Raw genomic sequence first — 12,882 nt, forward strand, 5'->3', positions numbered from 1 at the left:
TAACATCGTAAACAAAACAACCAACAAATTTATTGTCAAGTTTCTGGCAAATATGACACCACTTAATTGTCATGCTCTCTCTACAGAAAACAAAACAGAAAATGATCTCTTGAAACTTTAAAACATTGACACTAACTTTAACATCGCTACCAGTCCACAAAAATAATGCATCATTAATGTGTACATACCTTACTTGAAGCACTTGACGTCTGACGTCAGTAGGAGTCAACAGGATCTAAATCTCCCCAGGAGCGAACCGCGATGGCTGCAGCCGTAGACGCCCGGGGACCAACTCCAGGTCATTTTGCCAGTGCCTCGGTCATGGTCACTGACAGGAGTATTAATCCTAGCATTCATGTCTTTGGTGGTGGTGGATCACTGACTTCCTGTCTAGCAGGAAGCTGCATGTGAAGTTGGGGAAGCACGTCTCCGACTCACTCAAGGCTGTGTCCTGTCCCCCCTACTCTTCTCCCTGTACAGTAATAGCTGCACCTCCAGTCACGATTCTGACATCCACGGAAATTTTAAAGTTCTGTATCCTTCTGGCTTGTTCAGTGAGACAGACGCAGGTAACAAGGTGGCAAGGGTTCAGGATACAGAAGGATACAGCAGGATTACGGGTCACAGGGTACAAAACAGTTGTAGATGATTTCTTGAATTGAGAGCTTTGGCAGTGATGCAGACGTCAGGTAGAGTCAGTTCCACACAAATGAAACTGACAAAACTAAGGGTATTTATACAGAAAGGAAAGCAAACTTAAAACCAGGTGCAACACAAAACTGAATGGTGGACCTGATCAGACTGGTGATGCTGAGCACTAATTGGTTGGAACAGAGAGGTGGAGACAAGGTCATTACAGTACTCCTGACACTTACAGTACTCAAGACTCGGCGGTGTACATACACCTGAAGGACAAGGGACACTCCTTTGTGGACAACAAGGTGCACATTTTTGATAGGGAAGACAGATGATTTGAAAGAGGTGTGAAGGAGGCCAATTACGTCAGAGTAGAACAACCATCCCTCAACAGAGGAGGAGGTCTACGACACCACTTATCACCCACTTACAGCACGGTCCTTTCAACACTGCCCAGGAGATTTAACAACCATTCACACCTGGCCACATGTGACTCCAATGAACCTAACGACTGTCGTTGAAACTACCAGGAGAACTAACTACCAAGTCACATGATGGCCTTGGTAATGACCCCACAGAGGTTAAATACCTGGGACTCTCCACCCAGGTATTCCATTCAACATAGTCATGGACTAAATTTCACTCTTAATATGTTATCTCCATTGAAAGTACTAAAAATGCAACTCATGCTCCCTTGACAACTTAATCATTCCAGCACAATCATCAGAATAATAATTGTATCAAATTTTATACAGCGAAAGTGTTTGTGATTTAAGGGGCCATGCTAATTCTGCCTTGGTCCTTTTTTGTGCTCCATTTTGTTACCATGTTGGTCAGTCTTTTACCATGTACCATACTTTTTACCATGTACCATACCTTTGTACTGAATTTAATAAGTTGTTCTCTTCAGTCCTTAGCCTTGCTTTGTCTACTGAGCTTTTTCACAACGCATATTCAAATCATGAGGGCCAGCGCTGGATGCACTTCCATTTCCAGTATTTACAATTTTATTTGAATGAACGTTGATTTGTATGCCCTGAGCCCTGAGTAATTTTAAATTTAGTAGATGTAAAACATGGACTTGCATCTTAGATTAATTTTCTGCTTCACCTTATTAAAATCGCACCAGTTTCCCCTGAGAGGCCCAGGCATGATACTAAATTGTGTACTCACTCATATTTAGGCTGATTAATCTTCTGCCATTGAATTTGACATCCATGTCTGAATCATGACCCTCATTTGAATTTAGTACGTTCATGTAAAGTTCTGGACCAGAGCTAAACCAGTCAATGCTTTGCAGTTGTCTTTTCCAGTTGCTCCATTTGCTGGACAGGTTCCTTCACTGTGTAATAAGTGTGTGTGTGTTTAGCCAGGCAAATGCTTTCCCTTTTGATCATTAGGATAGCTAATGTTTCAACAAGACAGCTATTTGTGGGTGTGACTCATTTACAAAGGAGGAAACTGATGTCCTCCTTCACAAGGTATAGGCCATGAATGAAGCATCTGAACTGATTTCAAGAAGCATTCAGTTGTTGATTTACTCTATTGAAAATTAATCACTTCATGTTGTTCAAAACAAAGTTTCACTTAACAAAAAATCTAAATATGTCACTTAACACAATATGATATGTCAGAGTTATTGAAGTTCTTAAGGAGCCATGGTGTTTCGACGATTGTAAATGATGGGTAACCCTCCCCCCGAACACATACGCACGATTGAATAATGTATTAAAATTCACATTATAAACATGGATATCAGATTGAGATTGTATGGATTGCACTGGAGCTTTGATAACAGTGAAAACCTAGCTGTCCAAAAAGCAGGTCCTAAACTAGTCCTGCTGTAAAGAGTGGGTAACACAGGCAGCACTTTATGTTGACTATCTCTGACACTTAAAATGATAAAACAATTCCCTTTTTCATCAAATTCACGGGTGCTCAGCAGCTTTCTGACATCACATAAATAATAAACAAACAGTCCATAAATCATTCATATTTTGAGAAGGGCAAAGCAAACTGAAAGCACCATATATGGAGTAATAAATAAATGAATTAAAAAAAACTGCAAAAAATTCAATGAAAAAAAAAACCCAAACATAAGTCATGTTGGGGAGAGATAAATTAATAAGACTGTTACGTGCAGCGCACTGTGCCTTTTATTTGTGTGTCTTGTTTTTCTCCCTCTCTCTTCTCCGTTCTCCTAAGTATCCAGCTGCGCGCGAACCAGCTGCCAATCGTCATCTGGACTGGTGTTGCGCCCTGCCTCCTCGTCCCGACCGACCAACCAGGGACGGAGTGCCCCTCTCGCCTCTGACAACCGGAGACGGGGCGCCTAAGTTTAAAGTAGCTGGATGTGATCTGTTTCAGATTTCGATCTCGTTGTTTGACTCTGTGTGCTTTCTGTGTATTTACTATTCATCAGACTTGCCGTTCTGTGCATGACTTTGTATTTTCGTTACTGACGTCGTTTGTGGATTGTGCACTGGCTTTGGTTGTTTCCGACTATTGTGGGAGAAGGATAGGTAAGGTATGGGATCCCCGCGATAGTTTTTCACTCTGTATAGAGATAGGTTAGAGGCAGGTGCCACTGATGTAAGTTTGTTTTCGTAGATATTGTAGTTAGATTTTCTTTGGTTCTGCCACCTTTTTGTTTTGTAGATAAAGTATTATTGGTGTAGGTATTTAGGGTAGTTTTGTTTTGCTTGTTTCTTTCCGTTGGCACTGTCTGTCGTCCTCTCCTCATTCCCGTGTATATTTGTCTCTGTAAATATTCTTTATATCATTGTTAATATTATCCCCCCCCCCCCCCCCCCCCTGTAAATAACGTTAATATATTGTGCCCTTTTTGTACATTGATTCCCCGTGTCCGTGTTTTTCCTCACCATCACACTGTGCCAAACCAGCACAGGTGGTGGGATCCCTTTATGCCACGTCCCCTCTACATACCCCTAGACACCATATCACACCTGGGACATAACAAAGACATATCATAGTGCTTCACAGAAGTACCTTATGAATATTAATGGTAAAATATCAGAGTACATTTTGTTAAGTCATCCAACTGAGACTACCTTTATTGACCACCAGAGGGCGATGCAGCTTTGTGTCTGTGCACTTCTCCTTAATTTATGCTCTCCATCTGTGTAATTGCGTTTTTCTATTTGCGTTCATTTAAGTTCTGCACTTTATTGTGGGCTTGGCCCATGTTTCAAGTGCAACACAAACCTCTTCAGTCCTGCTAGTTCTTTGTTGTGCTTTTTACCCTCTCTGTTTCTCTTGTACTTTTTCCATTTCTTTTGAATTCCTTTGAATTGATTACTTGTTGGCCAGTCAAAGATTTCGTTGGGTCTCTCCAGACAAACACTCCTGCTTTCTGAGACTACCCCTGCGGTTTGGTGGGTAATAGTCAACACCTACATTGCCACCTCCCTGATTCATTTCCTGGTTCAGTCCCCATGTAACAAAACTTATTCCCAAACCAATTTGAGAGTGATGCGGAATCTGCAGAGGACACTTATTCAAATCAGTTAGACTGGTCTGAGACATACTGGAGAACATGTGCATGGGAACAGATTTGTCGTGCAGACTTCAAACAGTGAAATAAATTGCTTGTTATCACTAGTAACAACACTAAAAAAAACTTCAGACGAGATGTTTGAATCTAAACCCAGTTACAAATGATTGGCCTACATGATGACCCCCCCCCCCCCTTTTTTTTTGTTTTTAACAAATTCTCTGTAAGCTGCAATTTTTTCACTCTTTCTTTGCATCATCTCTCACAGTCTTATCTTTGATTTGAGTTTGCCTTAATTTCTCTGTGAACTGGTAAATTAACCAGAAAAGCTGTTTAGAGAGAAGCAAAGTGCTTATTTGAGCAAGCGTTTGTTAGGAATGTCATGTTTCCGCTGTTGCAAGGTTCTTTTTTCTGGCCTGTTTGGCTTAACGTATACATATTGAAATAGGTCAGGTATATTGCTCTGCCTTATATGAGTTGCCATGGTTGATAGCATGCCTCTGAAATGAATGATGTGACTGTAAATAAGTGTTAAGTGTCTCCGGGAATATGACTGTGTATTGCACAGGGAGTGGTCATCATTCTCTTTTTACTGCCACACTTTTAGACATGATAGTAATTAGTGTTTTGGGGACAAGAGGTTAGGGCGTCATAAAACCTGATATGTCTTCTCTTTTCAGTAAGTTCCTTGTTCAGAAAATTCTTTGTTCAGCAGTTTCAAAATGACGTTTTAACCAAAGCGACTTATAAGTGCATCAATCAGATCACATTGCTCCATGAGCAAAGATCACAACAAGGCTGTAGATTAATTACCGTCAGTATCACGCTCCTGGAATTCTGCAACAATAAATGATAAAAAAAAACAAGACTTGTGACCTAGGGAAAAGGTCAGTATGATTTTTTTTGTGACATAGAAAGGGAGGTTAGGCAGTGGGGGACCGGTGGGTTCTGAAAAGGATGGGTTTTCAGTTTCCTGTGGAAGATGGCAAGAGATTCCGCAGTCCTGACTGAGTGAAAAAGGTTGTTCCACCGCCATGGAGCAATGGCAGAGAAGAGTTGTGGTTGAGAAGAATGGCTGCCGGGTTCCCGAAGTGAGGGGACCACCAGCTGACCAGAGGTGGTAGAGCAGAGAGCTGTGGCTGGGATGTAATGAGTTATCAGAGACTGAAGGTAGGATGGGGTGGAGCCTCTTGTGGCCTGGTAGGCCAGCACCAGTGTCTTGGCCTGGATGCGGGCAGCTACTGGAAGCCAGTGGAGTGCAGTAAGAAGCGGAGTGACATGAGATTGTTTTGGGAGGTTGAATACCAGGCGTGCAGCGGCATTCTGAACGAGCTGAAGAGGCCTGATGGCGCAGGTCGGTAAGCTAGCCAGTAAGGCGTTGCAGTAGTCAAGGCGGAAGATGACAAGTGCTTGGACCAAGACCTGGATTCTGGATGTGATTCAATTCTGGATGTGATGAGGGATGGATCAGAGTTTCAGCAGCAGAAAAGGACTGATGAATGGAGACGTGCTATGTTCTTTAGATGGAGAACAAGCGGTTCTAGTGACTTGATTGACGTGGTGTTCAAAAGAGAGGTTGCTGTCAACAATGACTCCAAAGTTGTGAATGTGTGGGGAGGGAGACAACGTGGAGTTATTGATGGTGAGACAGAAGTTGTGAGAGGTTTTTGTGAGGGATTTGGGACAGATGATGATGATCATGTCTGATTAATCACAATTTAGGTTAAGGGAGTTGGCTTGCATCCATGATTTGATATCAGTGATGCAGTCGATCAGAGTGGAGTGAGTTGCAGTGGTGATGGATTTGGTGGAGATGTAGTCCAGGTTTTTTGAGGATGGGGGTGACGGCAGCTAGTTTGAGCATTTGGGGGACTGAACCAGAGCTGAGGGAGGAGTTTATGATTTGTATGATGAGTGAGGGGATGACTGGGAAGCAGTCCTTGACAAGATTAGATGAGATGGGATCTAGAACACAGGTGGAACTTCTCATTCCTGCCATAATGTTGGCCAGTTCTGTTGGTGACACAGGGGAAAACTGAGACAGGGGCTGAGTGATAAATTGGGGGGAAACCGGTTGGGAGCTGAAGAGGGCAGGGGAAGTGGTCAGACTGCTATAGATGGTGTCAAATTTTGTTTGATAAAATGAAAGGAAAGAGTTGCACTTGTTAACTGTGAAGGATTTGGAGGTGTTGTCACTGGGTTTGAGAAGTTTGTTTATTGTGGAGAAGAGAGCCATGGGATTGGTGGAGCCAGATTGTATGAGGCCTGAGTAGTAGGTGGACTGGGCTTTGGTGAGAGCGTCTTTGCATCGTTGAAGGTAGTCTGAGTAAGCTTGAAGATGCACTGTTAGACCAGTTTTCTTGCAGAGTTTTTCAAGCTAGCGCTTACAGGATTTCATTTGGTGTATACCAGGGAGCTGAGTGTGTGAATGAAATGGTTTTGGTTTTATCGCGAGCCAGCTGATCAAGACAGGAGGAGAACATGTCATTATAATAGTTAACAAGATCGGAGGGCTTACCAAACAGCGGGGGAGGGCCGGCAGACAGTTTACTGACAAGAGAAGCTAAAAGAGCTGTGGGAGAGATATATTTGAGATTTCTGAAGTATATTTTTTACGTTTTTCTTTTAGAATGGGGAAAGGGATGACAATGTCCATGGTGATTGCCAGGTGGTCAGAAACACTGAGGTTGAGGCTGGAGAGTTGAGGTATTGAAAGACCAGTAGAGCAGACCAAATCCAGAATGTGACCGCAGCTGTGAGTGGAAAAGTTGATATGTTTTGTGAGATTGAAGCATTGTAACAGTTCCAGGAGTTCTATGGGAAATGTACAGTCAATGTCATCAATGTGGATATTAAAATCACCTAACTCTCTCTTTGATGTCCACCAACAGTCCTTTTATCTAAAAAAAAAAAAAGAAAGAGAATCCACACCCCAGCTCAATCCCTGTTTACTTTTGCCTTTGTGCTGTCATCACAGTTAACTGCCCTGGTTTCTGTAAACTGATCATCTACTGGGCGCATGCGTTAACAGGAGATTTGTCCACAATATACATAAAGGAATCCAGTATGCACCCGAAAAGGTGATCAAAATAAACATGACGCGCAATGCAAACCCAAAGCAAACACTCCAAAAACATTACAACATAAAGGAAAACAAAATTACAAAAATAAATGAAAAATGCACATCCCTCCCATTTCACAATGAGACATCGTGACTTCCCCAAATACACTCACAGCTTTCACTGGAGGCAAAGCTGCTTCCTAGCTATTCTGATTCTATGTGGGCGGCAAGGTGGCGCAGTGGGTAGGGCTGTCGCTTCACAGCAAGAAGGTCTCGGGGTCCTTTCTGTGTGGAGTTTGCATGTTCTCCCCGTGTCTGCGTGGGTTTTCTCCAGTTTCTTCCCACAGTCCAAAGACACGCAGTTTAGTTGAACTGGAGACGCTAAATTGCCCCTGGGTATGAATGTGTGTGAGGGTGTGTTTCCCTGCCTTTTGCCCTATGAGAGCTGGGATAGGCTCCAGCAGGTTACTCAGCGTAGTGTAATTCAGGTTACACTGTAATCACAAGGCCTGTATAATGCTCTTTCACTTCCTGTAAATGAGTGGGTTGACAGTGCTGAATTTAGGCAGTTAAGACAGGCCCTCTGTAGAGAAATGGAGAATGGGTGCCGTCTGTACCAACCAGCGGTGGTGTAAAAACTGTCAGAGAGGGGAGAAGGAGAAAATGTTTTGTTTACAGTGAAAATTAAGATGACCTTGTGTTTGTTCCTAAACAGACCCCTATGCGCAACAGTGACATAGCTTGGACACCGTACAAAGCAGCTACTGGAAGTTCATTAAAAAAAAGTCCATGACCCTGGAGCCAGAGTTGTCTACTGGGGCAACTGTTCCCCACAAGCTTGAAAAGACATTTCCGGAAGGCCGCTATGAGAATGAAATGTTTGGGGAGGTGAGGACAATCTGAAGACCGACAGTTGGCATAAGAGGGTGTGGATCTTCTAACCACTGCTCCTCTGATGGAGTAACAGTGAGATACTGAGAGGAACAGGTAATGTTCCTGAACTGTCAACTGTCAAGTACACAGTATTCACCTTTCAGATATATGTCTACATCTTAATACCACACCCATAAAGTCTATGAAGGGATACTTTTCCTTGATTTCTCAATTGCCGTCATAACAATGGTTTAAACAAATTCTATTTAATGTGTCAGAGTGAATATTCACCCTATTAAGAGTGCCACATAGCTGTGCCATAATCTTACTTGACATTCAGAATACAGAAAAATGCAGTTACCCTGGACTACTCTATTTACATTTTACATTAGTTCATTTACATTTATTTGTTTTGCAGATGCTTTCATCCACGGCAACCTCTAGTCCAGGCAGAGAACAAAACCAAGCAAATATCCATTCAGGAGCTGATTGTTGCATAAGTGTCACTGCTAAGTTCACTATCAGGGTTATACTTAGAAATGATATAACAGTGATGATACCTAGCTAACGTTTTGTTCAAGACTTTCAGGGTGTATTTGTATAAACTGTACGTCGGCTTAAGAATGTTTTTTTCCGCCTGGGACCAAGTGGTGATATAGTATGACAAGTAGGGAAAATCATAGAGCGTATGTACAACTTGGCAGCATCTGCTGAGAATTGATTCCTGATAAATTTAAAATTTCTAAGGTTCAGTTTGGCTGTAATAATTACCCTTTTCACTTGCTTTTGAAAGGTCAGGTGTGAATCAGTGATTCTCCCAGGATATTAAATGTCTGAAATGACTTCGAGCTTTTCACCCTTAACAAACATATCAGGACGATGGACCTGCTTCCTGCTGATTGAGAAATACATGCCTGTGGTCTTGCTAATATTTAAAGTAAGACAAGACTGTGTAAGCCAGTCAGAGATGCTAGACATGGCTACTGTTAACTTATGCACCACCTGCTGTCTTGTTCTGGCGTGTACATAAAAAACAGTGTCGTCTGCATACATCTGGGTCATTACCTCAGGACATACAGTAGGTAGGTCATTAACATATAAGCTAAAGAGCAGGGATCCCAGGACAGACCCCTGTGGGACACCAGTAGAGCAGTCAAGTGATGAAGAGCTTTGTTCCAGCCTGTGTGCATTGCTTCCTCATTGTTAAACATACTCTATCCATTTCATAGTATTTTCAGAGAAGTTAAAACGTGAAAGCTTGGACAGAGGGACATTGTGATGCTGAATTGCATTGGATGAAGTGAGACATGTCCTGTGATCAGGAAATCCACAAGTCGCTCTGTTACTGATTTTTCTATAATCTTAGAAGTTATTTGCAGAATACTTATTGGCCTAATTTGCCACATCTGTTGGTTCACCGGGCATAAATATTGGCATCACAACCGTAGATTTCCAGGCATTTGGGAAAGTTGATTGCCTTATGGAGAGACTGACCCGGTGGGTAATTGGAGCACACAGGACATCCTTATTAATTTTTTAAGAAAGTAGAGTCCCATTCATATACGTCTTTGGCCTTAGCAGTTTTCAGAGCACTTATTATCTTGTGGATTTTCTCTTTACGGACTTCTATAATATTAAAAACGGGGTAGGTTGCGTTGGGGAGATTCTGTTGTTTGATTCTGGCACCAAAGCCAGGTTCTGTACTGAGTCAATGAAATAGTTGTTGAACGCAGCAAAGATTTGATCAGGTTCATGAATTAAGGTTTCATATATGTCCAGTTCCAAACCTTTTCCATTATTGATCCTATGATCTTTGCCAATCGGTTAATGTTTTTCCACATCATTTTGCTGTTTCCTTTGGCTTCATTTATGATATTAATAAAGAAATCTACCTTGGCCATCCTCAATTCATCTACCAATCTGTTTGGTAAAGCAGTAAACACTAAATAGTCTTGTCTTTATCCAGATTTCGGGCAGTTTGCAGAGCAAAATCTCATTTTTTCATCAGGCTCCATAACTGATCATTCAACCAGGGTAAATTGTTCTTCTCATGGCTATTTCCAATTTTCCTAACAAATTTGCTATTTATTGTATATGTAAATAATTGGCAAGAGGTCTGTAAAGTTTCAGTGGAAAAAATACTCCCAATCAATTCGTTAAAGCATCATTCCATGTCATTTGAACTATAGGCATCCCCCACACCATCTCAGAATTGGTTGACAATTTTTTGTCCTGAAGAATACACTCTGATATGACATATCCCAAAATTTAGCTTCCAACTCCCAAAACCTTTCTGTGTATTTGGTACTCGTGAAAACTACCTTCAAAGTAAGCATTTTTTCAGTCACAAGCATTTTTCTGATCTTTGGAGATCAGTAACTTGGCCATAAATGTGACCAGAGTCAGAGTTTTCCTATAAATGCCTTAAACCGTTTTTTTCCAGTCCTTGAGACAGTCATCTGACAGAGAGAAGTATCATGTTGTGATCTGACAGCCCAGTAAGGAGGTTGAAAGATTTTGCCATTCTCTCTGGCTTGTTACGAACAATGAGGTCAATTGGGTTTTCGAGAAGATTTTTAACCTGGTAGGGCCATCTATTAATTGAGTTAGATCAAACTGATTTGTAAGTTCTCTAAGGTTCTTTTTGATAGTTTTTTCAGCCCAATTTAGATTAAAAGTACCAAGAACAATACACTCTTTTTCCCTTTGTCCAATTTTTTAAGCAGGTTTCGAAAATGATCATAAAATGTAAAGTCAGATGAGGGTCGTCTATACACACCAATAACTTGCAGGACATTTGCGGGTATAAACTAATAGCTATGGCAAGACATTGAATTTCAGTTGCACATTTGAGATCAGTTTGCTTACATTTAAAATGATCTTTCCCATACATTAGAAGCCTCCCACCCCTCCTTACTTTTCTGGCTTTTCTGGAATAGTTGTGTCCAGGCACTGTAAGAGCAGCTACAGGTGATGAATCGGTTAACCAAGTTTCGGAAAGACACAGGAAGTCCAAATTTGAGTCCATAAACAGCTTCAAGTTGCTCATGTTTTGAGACAACACTTCGTATATTCAAGTGTCCCCAAAGCAAACCTTTAGTTTTTATCATGGCGGAAGTTCAGAATCCGCAACTGTCTGACAGTGGAACCATAGACGAACGTTCCTATAAACTGGAGCAATTACCTTGATTAGAGATGGTCTCATGCTGAGCGATGCTGCTTGTAAAAGTCAGGCCCTGGATTTTGCTACACATAAGTAAGTAAGCAAGTAATCAGTGTTTTTGTGTAAGTGATTGCACAGACACACTGTGAACAGTGAGTTTGTCTCTGCATTTAACCCATCCAACACACCGGTAGTGAATACACAACAGACGCAGGAGCAGCATTCCTGTGCGCCCGGGGAGCATTAGGGTTAAGTGCCTTGCTGAGATGTTGGGCCTGGGAATCAAACCAGCAACCCTCCAGTCACGAGCCCGGTTCTGTAACCTTTAGACCACAGCTGCCCTGCCTAAAGTTGTTCTAGTTCATGTGCCAGTCTGGTAGATCTCACCAGTTACTTTGCACATTTGCACATTAAAATGTTGGTTTTAAGATGAGTTTTAAAGGGGAAGCATGTGGGTAATTATTAAAATTAGAATTATAAAACATTTGTAGTGCTGCATTTTATTTGAAACTTACAACAAACGTGAAGGTTTTATCTTTGTCAGGAAGTTGCTATTAGTTTATCTAAGCCCTGTATTTAACTTTCTACTTCCATACTCCCTCATGTCAAATAACTAAAATGTCACTGATTATGTTCATTGTTCTTTTTCACTCCTAAAAGTGTTTGTTGCATTTGTTTAGTACAGGAAAATCCAAAATCTGAAATGCTCCGAAATACAAAACTTTTTGAGCGCTGACTTGACGCCACAAGTGGAAAATTCTTCACCTGACCTCATTTGCCCATGTGGGGCTCTGACACTCTGTTGGGGGCAAGATATCTCATGTATATTCAAATACTGTATTCCAGAATCTGAAACACTTCCGGTCCTAGGCATTTCGGATAGGGGATGCTCAACCTGTATTAGGACTTGATAACTGGTGATTTGTTTTTCTTAACACAAAATTTACTCAGGACAATGTGCAAAGTACGATAGCTTTATTCAGTTTCACCAAAAGCAAATGCTATTTCCTCGTACATCATATATGATACCTCTGATGTAGAAACTCAATACATTTGTCTGTCCAAGGTTCTACATTTTTGTACTGAAAGCTTCATTTAAAAACCGTAGCAATTAAATAAAACACCTGAGTTTCTGGCAGACACATTAAAGTTGCATTAAAATTCTACAGACCATTAGAGCAGTATTTCATTTCATGTAATAGAAATAAATGCATGTCACTTATTTTATGGCACAGTAAAGAATATTATCATCAATACGACATGATGGCCCTCCCTTTATGTGTGGTTATGTCCTCTGTGGACCACACATAAATAAAGATAAAGATAAAGATAAATAATAAAGATAAGATTTTGATATGTAATAAAGATATATATATAACTGAACTTTGCTGACTCACATGGCTTGCAGTGCACCTCCCTTCCTCATAAGGTGCTCTTTTCTCTGTCTTCTGATTCCTAATATCTCATCCTATGTCATATCATTCAAAGGTATTTGTGGATTATTAACTGAGACATAAGTGAAGACACAGTGAACATCTGGACAAAAAGACAGGAGCCTATTTAACTTTCTTTAGTTATCTCTCCTTTGGATAGATTCATGAAGGATTGGGAGCAAAACTCCTTTCCATTTTTGAC

This window comes from Chanos chanos, chromosome 12 (assembly GCF_902362185.1).
Source record: "Chanos chanos chromosome 12, fChaCha1.1, whole genome shotgun sequence".
Classification (NCBI taxonomy): domain Eukaryota; kingdom Metazoa; phylum Chordata; class Actinopteri; order Gonorynchiformes; family Chanidae; genus Chanos; species Chanos chanos.